At 42.7% G+C, this 13597-nt stretch overlaps 1 protein-coding gene and 1 pseudogene across 1 annotated transcript in view; one reads left to right on the top strand and one right to left on the bottom strand.

The window, feature by feature from the left end:
• LOC148000697 (disks large homolog 5-like) overlaps positions 1-13597 on the top strand; it is a 90948-nt gene that overhangs the window by 7344 nt on the left and 70007 nt on the right. The gene's annotated exons all lie outside the window — the stretch shown is intronic.
• Positions 4164-4463, bottom strand: LOC148000701 (small integral membrane protein 14 pseudogene; annotated as a pseudogene).

The following is a 13597-nucleotide window of genomic DNA, read 5'->3' as shown; positions in this document are numbered from 1 at the left end:
GGACAAACAACTGTGCCTAAGCTGAGCCGGCAGGGTAAAAGCGCCTGTGAAGGACCTGCAGGCACCGCCTTAGTCAGCTTCATTGGAGCAGAGAGTCTTTTCCTCCTTCAAGCATGGCACCCCGCCCATTTTCTTTCACTCCCTGCCCTCATTTTGATGGCTTCTACTTCCCTTCATAAGTTTGTCGTTTAGTTTCTTTTTTCTCTCTTTTTTTTGCTTCTTTGTTACTTTCTTTCTTTCGTTTTTTTTTTTTTTTTTGGTTCTTTTTTTTCGGAGCTGGGGACCGAACCCAGGGCCTTGCGCTTCCTAGGTAAGCGCTCTACCACTGAGCTAAATCCCCAGCCCCCTTTTTTTTTTTTTTTTTTGGTTTTTTTTTTTTTTTTTTTTTTTTTTTTTTCGGAGCTGGGGACCGAACCCAGGGCCTTGCGCTTCCTAGGTAAGCGCTCTACCACTGAGCTAAATCCCCAGCCCCCACTTTCTTTCTTTCAACTAATATAAAGGACCAGCAATTTGATATTTTTTAACATTTATTTATTTATTTATTTATTTATTTATTTATTTATTTATTTATTTATTTATTATGTATATATCATACAGCTTTCTGCCTGCATGTATGCACCTGCAGGCCAGAAGAGGGCACCAGACCTGATTATAGATGGTTGAAAGCCACCATGTGGTTGCTGGGAATTGAACTCAGGACCTCTGGAAGAGCAGACAGTGCTCTTAACCTCTGAGCCATCTCTCCAGCCATTTTTTTTAAGATTTATTTATTATAAGTGCACTGTAGCTGTCTGCAGACACACCAGAAAGGGCATCAGATCTCATTACAGGTGGTTGTGAGCCACCATGTAGTTGCTGGGATTTGAACTCAGGACCTCTGGAAGAGCAGTCAGTGCTCTTAACCACTAAGCCATCTCTCCAGCCCGCAATTTGATATTTCTAACCTAATATTTGTTGTGGTTTATGCCATGCATACTTGCACATTAAAATTCTTTTTTCTTACATTTGCCTCACTTTAATCGGACTCATTAGCTTAGCTCAATCTCGGTTCTTGGGTTTTCTGAGGTGAGTGAATGTTGGGGTGACCTCATTTCCAACTCCTGATCCTTCTGCCTCTAAAGTCAAATGCTTATAATTTTCAAAGTTTTCTTTGTCAGTGGATATGTGTGTGTGTCTGTGCACATACGTGCTACAATTTTCAGTTCATGTTTCTACCATGGGTCCCAGGTATTGAACTCAGATAATCACACTAGTGCAGCAAGTTCTTTACCTGCTGAGTACCTTGCTGCTATTGCACGTGTGTGTGTGTGTGTGTCTAATTTTCATATATGTATATACCATATATTGTGCCTATCTCTGCCTCTCAATACCATTGTCCTTCCTTTCCTTACCTCTTCTATCATTTCTTTTTATCCCTCTGGACAGTTTCTCTTTGTTCACATCAGTTTAAAATGTAGGAACACACACACACTGTTTGAAACCAAATTAAAATGAAAAAATAAAAATATGCAGTCTTTTTGATCAGTACTCCTTAGCAATAGCTTTTCTTTGATTTTTTATACAATTGATATATAATAATTAATGGGCAATCAGCTTGAAATTTTTCCTTAATGATTATATCCTTGGATTTTCATAAATGTTTCATAAATGTTATTATACTATCTGCAGATAAAAATGTCAACTTTTCATTCCTACAGTGACAGGCCTTAAATTATCACCTTCCTCCATTCTGACCACAGCAGTCTGCTGTCTCTAAGGGCGATCACCACTTACTGCTCAATAAAAGGGGAACAGAAGAGTGGTGTTGTTCTGACCCCTTCTAGCCAAATGGCCCTTATGTGTTTGTCCTGAAGAAATGTGGATATGGATTGCTAGGTATGGGCTGCCACCTTGTGGAAGTGAGAATTCAGTGCACCTGAGGGATGTCTCCTCCCACAGTTGCCTTGGCTGGAGGAGACCTGAATCATCCCAGTCACAAGCACTCCACTCTCAAAAGAAACCCAACCTCAGCCTTAAAGGAAACGGACACTTAATTTCCAGTGAGATTCGTGCACATCCCTCACTCTGGCATAAGTCCAAAGGACTTTCAGAAAAATGAAAGGGCACTTAGCGCCATTAGAAAATTCATGCCAGAGTCTTCTGTCTAGTCCAATGGAACAATGCCTCGAAATACCCAGCCATGCAGTGAACCATCTGAGGTGATAGCATATTTCATAATGCCCTAGTATGCCCTAGTAACAAACATAATTGCTTGTTTGTGGATTTAGGACACAAAGAAGAAAGTGCCTTTCATGGTGGTGGTCCACTGTTACTTCAAGAGTTCAAGCAGGAGGGCAGAGGCAGGGAGTAGAACATCCTTGTTTACATAGATAGTTCCATGCTAAATACAAACAAAAAGATCTTGGATTACAAATACAAAACCCCAAATAAACATGTCATTGCAGATGTGTGTCCCTTCTGAGCGCACAGGGTAAGACCAGACTTTATCATGCCAAGAGAACATTCATAAGAAAATTACTGGAGACATCAGGCAGATTAGAATAGACGTAATGGTGCCGGAGAGGTGGTTCCACAGTTAATACTGGCTACTGTTCCAGAGGTCCGGGGTTCAATTCCCAGTAACCACACAGTGCCTCACAACCATCTATAGTGAGATCTGGCGCCCTCTTCTGGCCTGTAAGCATGCATGCAGGCAGAATGCTGTATACGTCATAAATCTTAAACAAACTAAAAAAAAGTAAATAGGTTTGGAAAGCTCTGTGTGTTTTATGTAAAAAGTGCAACTACATCTACTGCTATCCTGCATAGATATCCAGTGGCCTGCGGCGTCTTTCTATTTCTGATCGTTTACTCACCACTTCAATATCTGAGACCAGTGTCACTTATGATATACTTCATCTAAGTTATACATGTACCATTGTCACTCAAGCCTGGAAATATTAACCCTTTGAAGGAATGTATAAAGAGTTTTAGTCAGTATGTTGTCACAGGATCTGTCAGGGGTTGGAGAGATGGTTCAGGGATTAAGAGTACCAACTGCTCTCCCAGAGATCCTGAGTTCAAATCTCAACAACCACATGGCTACCTACAGCCATCTGCAATGGGACCTGACGCCCTCTTCTGGTGTGTTTGAAGATAGCTACAATATACTCACACAAGTAAAAAGTATGAAAAAAAAAAAGGAAAAAAACGGGACCTCTCAGAATAATCTGGCAGAACTAAACATCATGGACTTGCTGGGTGAAACAGGGTGGCCTTGATCCTACAGGAATCTACCTACTTCTTTATCCCAAGCACTGAAATTGGCACTTGGAGTCACTATGCCCAGTTGTGAAGAGTCCTTTCATGGTCGTGCTGAGCAACTTTGCTTATCCTTTCCCATCAGCCACTTCTTTCTATGTAAATGAGACCATTTCTGTAGTGTCTGGTTTCAGGTGAATTCTGATTGGCTGTGTGATTCTGACATTTTTGTGGCTCCAGTTGACTAAAGAGGAACCCATCCATGGTTTTCTAGGTCTCTGAGTGTTTTACCTCTTTTAAAAATATTAATCAATCATGTTTATTTAAAGTATTACCATCAGAAATTTTTAATGGTAATTAAAAAAAATCAGTAAACAACCAAATCAATTTTCCTATTCTAGCCATATAAGCCAGCTGGACTTTGTAAGGAAAATGATCTAAAGTATCAGTGTCAAGGACTACAGAAAACTGCCACCCATAGGTAATCTGCCACAGTAAAGTGACTACAGCATGGCTCTGTCACTCATACCAGACAACCAGAATATACCTTATGAAAAGAATTAAAATCTATCCAAACCACTTAAAATACTTAAATGCAGAAACCTTAATTTTCCTTCAGTTGGGCCAGAAACCACCACAGACGCTATGGTCAGGTTTCCAGGGAGAACGAGTGGAAAGTTTAAGCTTAGGCCAACCAACACAGCCCTCGACTTTTCAAAGAAATCATTTACTGGGGTATACTGTAAACAAGGACTGTGGCAACACAGGAAACAAAGGCAGTTGGCAAGTGCAACTTCTAGAAGCTCATGAAAACAATACCATCCACACTGCAGATGGAAAAGGAGAGACAGGTAATGCCATGTTCTCTTCAGTCGTTCGGTCGTGCAGGGCATCAAACAATCGCTCTTTCCCACACCAGGATGTTAGCCCACAGGAGGGGCTGGCGGGACCTGTCCACTGTGAGGACTGGAGGGCTTTCCAGGAAGGCTGAAGCCTCTCAGGTTAGGAGGCCTCAGTAGAAAGAGGAGCACAGCGATCACCATCCAGGCCATCAAGATCACAGTGATGCTGATGCCACTGTCGCCTGAGGGCCCTGGCAATTCCCGAAGGCATTCTGTGTTGGTGCAATAGGACTGGGACTGCTGGAGCAGATTGATGAATTTTCTCATAGCGCGTTCATGAGAGCAAATACATTCACAGGGATCAAATCCCCCTTCAACCATGGTTGGTTACCAGCTTGTTTTTACTCAACTCTTTAAAGCCACCCATACAAGTGGTGGTGGGGACGGTGGTGGCCTGGAGTGTTCTGGATGCCCCTGTCGCTGCCACTGCTGCTGCTGGCCGCCACCCTCCTCCCCTCCAGATTAGATAGACCATGTCACTATTAGCCACTAGACCCAGATCTGTGTTTTGCCTTTTGTATGGGTGGATGCATCACGAGGTTGTCAAGTGTGGGCAGAATCTGGGAGACAGCTTTGCCTATCGAGGTTGGTGTTAGTCTTTGTATGGTTACCAGGGACCAATTCCAGATCCTCTGGAAGAACAATAAGTGATTTCAACTGCTGTGATATCTTCCCTGCCCCTTCCTCTATACCTTGATCTTTCTTTTTCTCCCCCCCCCCACCCCCGGAGCTGGGGACCGAACCCAGGGCTTTGCGGTTGCCAGGCAACCGCTCTTCCACTGAGCTAAATCCCCAGCCCCATACTTTGATCTTTCTGTAGTCTCTCTGACTCCATCTGCCATAACGAACACTTCATCTCATAAAGCACGGTGGACATTAGCTACTGTGAAAAATACCATAAGTTGACAGAGCCTCCATTTTCACATAAATATATAAACACATAAATACACATACCTACCTAAAGAAACACAGAGACACACATAAACACACGCACAGAACACACAAAGACACACACAGACACACACAGCCCAAGTCATCATATTCTTTAGTAATTCTGTCCAGAGCAGAGCAGTTATAGATAGAAGAAAGTACAATTCCCAGCAATTTCAACTGAATATCATGTAATGCATATTTATGAAATACATATTTCACAGTATTTTAGGATTAGAGTACATTATACTATCTATCCTTTATTTTCAACAGTATCGAAAGTTATGAAGAGAATTCCAGCCTAGTATCAGACTTGTGTCCATCAGAGTCAGAACAGGTTGCTGTTTGAAACTTTCTTTTATTACAACTGTTTCCTAATGTCACATAGGAAAACCGGCTTCAGCCAGAAATGCCTGTAACTACCACATGCATCTGAATCTCACCCTGGGAAAACCATGAGAATCCATGAGAGAATGTGTGTGGCTCTTTGATGTCCAGCTTTCCTGTAGGTCTCTTCTGGCTTGCACGGATACCACTCCTTGATTCCTCCCTCTAAATGGCCGTGCAACCTTCTTGCCTTGCTCTGCTGCTGGTCATTGACAATTTGAGGAAGGTAAAAATTGCCTAGTGTGTTAGTGAAGCAGGCCTTTGAATGTCGCACTGAGGGGTTTTGGGGAGAGAATCGACGTAAAGCTCACTCTAAATGGTGGTAACACCATAACTCTCAGGCCAGGTGCCTGCACTAAATGGCACAGAGAGGAAGCTAAGAGCTAGAATTTCCCTATTTCTGCTCCCTGCTCCACCCACATGGAAAGAGTCTCATTCACATCCTGCCAGCCAGTCCACTTCTACCAACTGCACCTCTCACGGCTACACTCACCCCTTCTAGGATGGAGTCTGTGCTTCCCGACTCTGAGCCAATGGAACCCTCCTTTCTTAAAAGGCTTCTGCGACAGAATGGGAAACACGACCAGTGCAGTCACTGCTTCGTTCTGCCCTTTGCAGTCTCCTCCCGCCTGGTTCCCTCACAGCCTTTCCAGTCCAATGTGTCTCCAAGAAAACAGGCTAAAGATTTCACCTTAATTCTCCTTTGACTTGTCTCTGGTAAGAGCCTTTTGCTATATCAGCCCAGGTAGAAGAGTGAAAGAGGAAAAAGAGAAGAGAAGACAGTAGATGGTCTAGGCAAGGGATAACTGAAGTTCTCCTTGTAACACAAGCTACTTACCAAGATATTACCACTAATCCAGTTTCTGTGTCAATATGGCCCCCAAAACCTAATCACCTATCATTAGAGCACATTTGCTGACACACTTTTATTGCAGTTCAATTTCTATTGCATGCCTTTTGAAAACACATCTAGGGGCTGGGGATTTGGCTCAGTGGTAGAGCGCTTGCCTAGGAAGCGCAAGGCCCTGAGTTCAGTCCCCAGCTCTGAAAAAAAGAAAAGTAAAAAAAAAAAGAAAGAAAAGAAAGAAAACACATCTAAAAGTGGGGTGGGCTTTTCCAGCTAGATTCATGACCTCTTCTCTCCCACTCAGCACCCATACTCAAATCACCTGCGGACATCTCGTTTCCTAAACACAGGTGTGGCTGTCTCTTTTACTTTTCCCCATGGGATAGTTTAGTTAGAATGATCTTACCGCACCAGCCCATCAATGACTGGCTTTCTAGCTTTAATGACTTAGGAAAATTTCTGTTTGTTGATAATGGAAATCGCCCACTGTATAAAGTCATTTGCTCCTGCTCTCAAACAGAGGAAAAGAAAGAGAGAAAAGGTCTGCCTGCGGGCATACTCAAGGTAGGTCAAGGCCTGTTGGCAGATTTTTCAGCCTGCTGAGGTATGGAACCATAAGAGAAGGTGTACTTGAGGTTTAAATTTCTATTGACCTTGGTGGAAAAAAACGGAGAAGTTTGGGGAACGGGAACGAATGCATTGTTTATTTTAACAATTTGTTTCTGTTAGCTTGTGGTTATGCTTCCCACAGTACTACAGTAAAACAGGGCTTTGAGAAATATGCTTGTTGTTGCCTTGTACCCACCAGCATTCCTTTCATAACTGTGTCTTTCGTCTTCTTTTGGCCTTTCATATTCTGATCCTCATCTGCCCCTCAGAGGACCTTTCCACTTCCTACCACTCAGTCCACCAAAGTAGGGCCATGCCGTTTCAGGAAACTGGAATTTCTGAAAAGCCCATTGAATCTGGAAAGCAATATACCCCAGGATATGTCCTATAGGTCAGAGTAAGATGTTGCAAAAAGAGGAAAACTGACTGATCTCCCACTTTGTGCTTTCAAAAAGAACAAATACTTCAAAAACTTAGTTTCTCCCTCCTCCCCATTACAGAATCTGATTTCAGCCCTGCACACTGTGCTCTCCTGGATCCATGGATGCTAAGCTGCAGGTTCTGGAGATGCCAACCCCTCAATGTCTGCTCAACTCAGTCCATTCATTCTCAGTTCCTGGAGTGATTGCGTCCACCGACCCAGACGCCCATCGCCGATCGAGAGTATTCCACGCAGCAGATCGAGTTCCAGCAAGCAGAAGGAATCTTCACTCACAGAACACATTGCCGACCTTACCTGACACGCTGAACAGAACTAAGAGGTTAGTGAGAAACAAGTGTGTGTGAATACCATCCTATGTCGCCATCTTCTGGGCACATACAGAATTACATCCTATTACCTTACTTGGGAGTCCGAGGCTTCCTTCTACCCTCTCAAGTTCAAGTCACAGATGCAGATATTCACAGCCAACCACTGGACTAAGCCTGGGGACCACAATGAAAGAGTTAGGGAAAAGCCTGAAGGAGATGAAGGGGATTGGAACTCAATATGAAGAACAACAATATCAATTAACTGGAGCCTTCAGAGTTCCTCGGGACTAAACTACCAACTAAAGAGGATATATGGTCCTGGCCACGGCTCCTGATACATAAAGTGTAGAGCATGTGTAGCAACAACTGGCTCATCTGACATCTATGGGAAGGGAGACAACTGGCCCTGTAGAAACTTGATGTCCCAGAGAAGGGGGATGCTAGAGGGGTGAAGTGGAAGTGGGTGGGTAGATGGAGGAGTGCCCTCTTAGAAACAAAGAGGACTGGGAGGGTATGGGGGTTCAAAGTGGAGAGATCAATGATGGGGATGACATTTGAAATGTAAACAAATAAAATGACTAGTGTATAATAGATGGTAACAGACGTCTCCATAAGGACTAGATATTCATTATCTGTAGCAGGTTCATTGAAAGTCAAAATCCATAATTGTTGTGACTTACTTATTATTGAAATTTCACATAGATGAACCCAAGCAACATTTTAACTTTTCTCCTTGAACCTATAATAAATCATTAGTTACCTTTATAAAACAATTTAGAAAGCAATTAGGGTTTCTACTCTCTTAGGCTTCGATACAGTGCCTCATTTTAGCTGTCCCTCTCTATGTTCCCTCCATTGCTGCCTCGCCCTGTCTCTTCACATTTCACATTCCTGATCCTGACAGTGTCCCTCAGCAATCCATGAGTAAACTTGTACTTCCCTAAATGAGGACAGTCTGGCCCACGTCCCTAGACCCTCACACTAAACTGATCATACAGTCACACAGATTGAAGAATCAACAGCTAACATCCACATTTAAGTGAATATGTATCCCATTTGTCTTTTTCAGCCTGGATTACCGCATCCAGAATGACTTTTACTAGATCCATTCATTGTCCTGCATAGTGCATGATTCCCTTTGCCTTTTGTAATTGTTAAGCAGCAATGCAGTCTGTAAATGCACCACGTTTTCTTTATGCATTCATCCGTTAAGGGACAACTTAAATATTTCCAAATTCTAAGTATTACAAACGAGCTTCACTGAACATGGTTGAGCAAAGGTCTGTATTCTATGATGAATCAACATCTGGACATGAGACCTGGAGTTGTATCTTAAGGTACAACAATTTTCACCTTCCTGAAGAACCATCATACTGATCTCCGAAGTTGCTGTAGAAGTTTGCCTTTCCACCAGGAGACTATGAATGTTCCCCTTGCTCCATAACCCAGTCAGCTTGAGTTGTCACACGTGTTATTAACCTTAGTCATACTGACAAATATGAAAAGTGATCTCAGAGTAATTTTAATTTGCATTTGTGTGATGTACTAGGATGTTGAATATTTCTTATGAATTTCTCAGTCATTTAAGTTTCTTCTATTATGAATGTTATGCTTAGATAAGTAGCACATTTTAATTATTTTTCTTGAAATATAGTGTTTTAGTTTTTCAATTACATTTTTATATTAGCCTGTTGGGCCATACCTTGGAGTGTTTCCCTTCCCCCTCGCTGTGCCTTTCAGCCTGCTATGGCAAGAAGTTGTTTACACCTTTGGCAGCTGCTCTAGGCCCCTAATTTGGGGCCAGTACCTTCCATGGCACCCAGTCCTCTTGCTGAGCCTTTCAGCTTATTGATGTTAAGAAGTTGTTTACGCCCCTGTGTTGGGGCCAGAACTTGCCACGATGCAGATTTTTCCCCTTTTCCTATTTTCCTGGTTGGGGATTTTCGCCTGCTTTATTGTTTTTCCACGGCTTTTGCCTCTGGTATATAAGGAGATCTCAGTAAAGCCCGGATAGCATTCTTTTAACACGAATGACCCGAGTGTGTGTTCCTTCGAGTCCTATGCCCGAATCTCAGTGTCTGGATGACACAGGCATCATCAAATGGAGGTCCCACCAAGATCGGGAAAGAGAGGACAACCTGACGAGATGGTCCCAGGAAACCAGCCAGTGAAGGAGGGATGCATTGGGGAAAATGGGCCAGGAAAGGTCCCAGTAAGCAGGATACAGAAGCACTGTGGGCATTGAAAACACATGCAAAGAAAAATAAAGATTTGGGTTAGTGGTGAGTAAACCTTGTAAAAAGGGACAAGGTAATAATGGTAAAATGTTTTTGTGTATGTGTTCTTTTAGAGTTATGCTAAAATCTAGAGAAGCAAAGTCAATTCTCATTGATGCTTTTAGGCTTTGGAATCTGATTAGAGACAGTTTACACCCCAGACAAGAGAGAAAATGGTTTGAGAAAACCAGTCCTCCCAGACTCTCCACAGATGCTTTGGCAAAAGAAGGAAAATGAGATTAAGCTTTTTAAGAGCTCTCCTAGGGACATCCTGCCTCCTTGCTGGCTCCTATTGGAGAAGTGCTCATTTCTGGTTCTGGGTCCTTTAGGTAGGATATCTGGGTCCCTTTGGTGGGACACCATCTAGCTCCTTCCCTCTATGTCTATTGTCTGTCCTTGGTGCACCAAGCTGTCCACGGGTGTCAGTTTATGTCTGGGTTTTGCTTCTCGTTGCTTGAATGTTTTGTGTTTCATGTTTAAAAGAAAAAATGGTGAAAACTTTAAATGCTGGTTGATTATCCCCTTGATTAAGTTTTAAGTCCTTTCAAGAAATAACAAATAAATAAAAACCGTTTCAATTGACCTTTGGAGCCCTGCATCCTAGATAACTGGTTATCTCTGGTGTTAACTATTATGCATGTCCCTGACTGGATCAGGCCTCAATGGAGGAATGTAGCTAGGAGCCTAGGTCTGTCCACTGGGGAAGCTCCCCAGGGGGCTGGCTAAATAGATTAAATAGACTAAATACACTAGCTGGTCTTAAAGGTGCCAGCAGCTTCAAAACTTCTATGGTAAGGGAGCTGGTGTCTGTTTCTCTTAGAGAAATCTGTGACTGTGATTATTGGATTCAACAGGTAACAAGGTTCTTCTTTTAAAATGACAGCTAAAAAAGTAAAAATTGTGTTTGATCTAAATAGTAAAGATATGTGTAGTCACTTTATTTTTTTTCTGTTTGGTTTTAAATGTATAATACGCTTTACGTGTCTTGGCTATAGGTTACTGGCTTTTAAGTTATTGGGTATGGTTAAAAATTTGTAACATTGGTAACAGAAAGTTGCCTTAAAAAGGAGTCATTCTAGACAACACGTGGCATGAGGCAACCCAGGGAAACAGGTCTAGGTTGGGTAATACTTTACTATAACTCTTATCATGGAAACCGGACTTATAAAAGAATTTAGGGAAATGTCTCTTTGCTGAGGTATTAGAGCCTGCACCATCGTTCCTTCATATGCAAGGCTTGGCCGTCATACTTTATAGCATGAGGAATGGACTTGGTGTTATGAAGAGACTGGATTTTGGAGGATAGATAGTTTGCTGGAGGGTGAGTTTTGCTTTCCAAAGTTATGGCTGTGCTCTGGGGTTAGGAGGGAAACTTAAAGATTGTGGCTAATGATTGCCAGTGATACATTGACTACAGTTTACAGTCTGATCACAGACAGACTCGCGATTCTAACTCATACATATTTGTAATTAAGAAAAAATCAAACAGGTGGAGATTGTGACAAGGGTTGATGAGGCTATGGAACTCATAAGAGCATTACAGCCCGGTTGCTTACTGCAACTGCTATTTCAAGAAATACATATAGAATTATTATAGGTTTAAGAGATTGTTTTTATGCTGTTTCTTGCACTCTTGGGTTGTTGTGAAATATTTCATTTCTTGTGTTTCCTTGGGTTTTGTTTGACTTGACCATACATTTGTATGCCTTTTTGAAAGAAAAATGTATTCATTTTTATTTATTTTGGTGAATTGTTCTTGGCTGACTTTTGTCTGTGGTTCCTCTGAATGCAATTCCCTCGGTGGCCAGAGGAGGCACCAGATACCGAGTTCTAAATGATGGTTAAGCACCCTGTAGGTCCTCTGAGTGAAGACAGCAGGTTGCCCAGGTGTGCACCATGATGTCCTACAGCTTCTCTGCTTCCTCCTGCTCTTCCTTGGCCAGCAGCACTTTGCGTTCTGCCCCTCCATGGCTCTCACTTGGGTCTCAGTTCCCTCACTTTTGGGGATTTTAAATTTTCAGAATGTACAGAAAGATTACAATTTGATGTTTGACCTATACCTGAGAAGCTTTTTTGCCAGGAAAAGGGAGTTTCCATTGCATAAAATGGGATGGTAAGGCCAAGATTTCAGGAAAAAACATGGGTGAATATATTGAAACCATGACCCCTCTCAAGGCACAATCCATGAAACAACGTACTCCAACTTGCATACATTTAAAGGTGTAGGAAAAAAAATATTGGACTCTAGGGAACAGTAAAAATTGTGGATATTGGATTATATGTCACATGCGTGGACCCTGGGTTTATACATTTCAGGGAGAAGAATATCCATCATCCACGGTCTTTAGATCTTTGACTGTTAACAAAGATGTTCTCTCCATTTCAAGACCGGATACAACTCTCCCTCTCCTCAGCAACTGAGTTGTAATGAAGGAGTGAGAACTCTGAAGCTCTAGAAGGAGAGTGTGCGAATGGGTGTTCCTGGCTCAAAAGTGAGTCTCTGGAAAAGCCACTGCAGAAACTGGCCAGTCTGGTAGAGGTAGTTAGCAAGTAAGCTATGGCATTTCCCAGTGACATCACCAGTAGTGTCTTCCCTGGAAATTCTCTTGTATCCAGGAGACACTAGAATCTTCTGTGATGTTACCAGTGTTGTGGTGACACCAACTTCCTCACGATTTCCCTTCAGTTTCTAATGGGTTCCCGAGGAGGCATGTTCTCCAGGATCCTCAGTCTCTTTTGGAGAGACAATCATATCCATGCAGAGACCAGACCAAGGCAGAGGGAGGCCAGCCCTCCATCACGTTGGAGAAGAAGACGAATGGAAAGGTCCTGGAGGAGGTCAAGTGAGTACTGGGCAGGGCAAGGGGGATTCCTGGAGGAGGTTGGCTTGAGCTGGTCCTTCCAGGAGTAGGACGTATGATTTAGAGCCCCAGTCTTCCTAAGGGCTGACGCAGACACAACAATTTCTGATCGTTAGTTTGACAGAAAACCAAGAACTGTTATATGTCAAGGGGCTTTCCTTGGATCTCTTTAACATCATGGGCAGTGTCAAAGAATACCAGGATGAGCCTCTGTAAGAATAACAAAGTGTCTCTCTCAGGATCGGCTGTTGAAGCACTTCATTCTCAGCAGTGTCCTGTAGATTACGTGGGTAATCGATGCCAAGAGGGATACTCTCCTGGTCATATATCAAGGTCTCAGTCACTTTGTCCTTGAACACACAGACTAGGGATTCAAGATGTTAAGCAGCTTGGACTCAAGGACTTACCTGCCTCACATCAGACATTAGCTGAGAAGGTCCTCCAATTCTTCTTGTTTAGGCCAGCTTTAGAATTTCAGTGACAGAGGAATGGCTTTAGGAGGTGTGGTCTATATCTATGATGGCATATGTCATCATATGGCTCTGATGGTGGACACAGGGAACTAGCTGAGTTCAGCTTAAAGATAGCTTTCTTGCTCTGTCAGGGATTCACTGTATCTGTAGAACTGTTCATCCTCAGACTTCTGTTTAGAGTAAGCATAGTTTTTCTTGACACTGTGTCCACATATATGCCTGTTCACTGTTGTTTATCTACCTAAAGAGTTTGATCAGAAGGCATCATCCCAACCCTCCACAACACCTGTTGAAGAGGAGAGAATGAAGCGTTTGGAGAACC

The sequence above is a fragment of the Rattus norvegicus genome, chromosome 15 (assembly GCF_021556685.1).
Source record: "Rattus norvegicus strain SHRSP/BbbUtx chromosome 15, alternate assembly SHRSP_T2T, whole genome shotgun sequence".
Taxonomy (NCBI): domain Eukaryota; kingdom Metazoa; phylum Chordata; class Mammalia; order Rodentia; family Muridae; genus Rattus; species Rattus norvegicus.
Note: the sequence above shows the minus strand (reverse complement) of the source record. Positions and strands in the feature narration are given on the sequence as shown.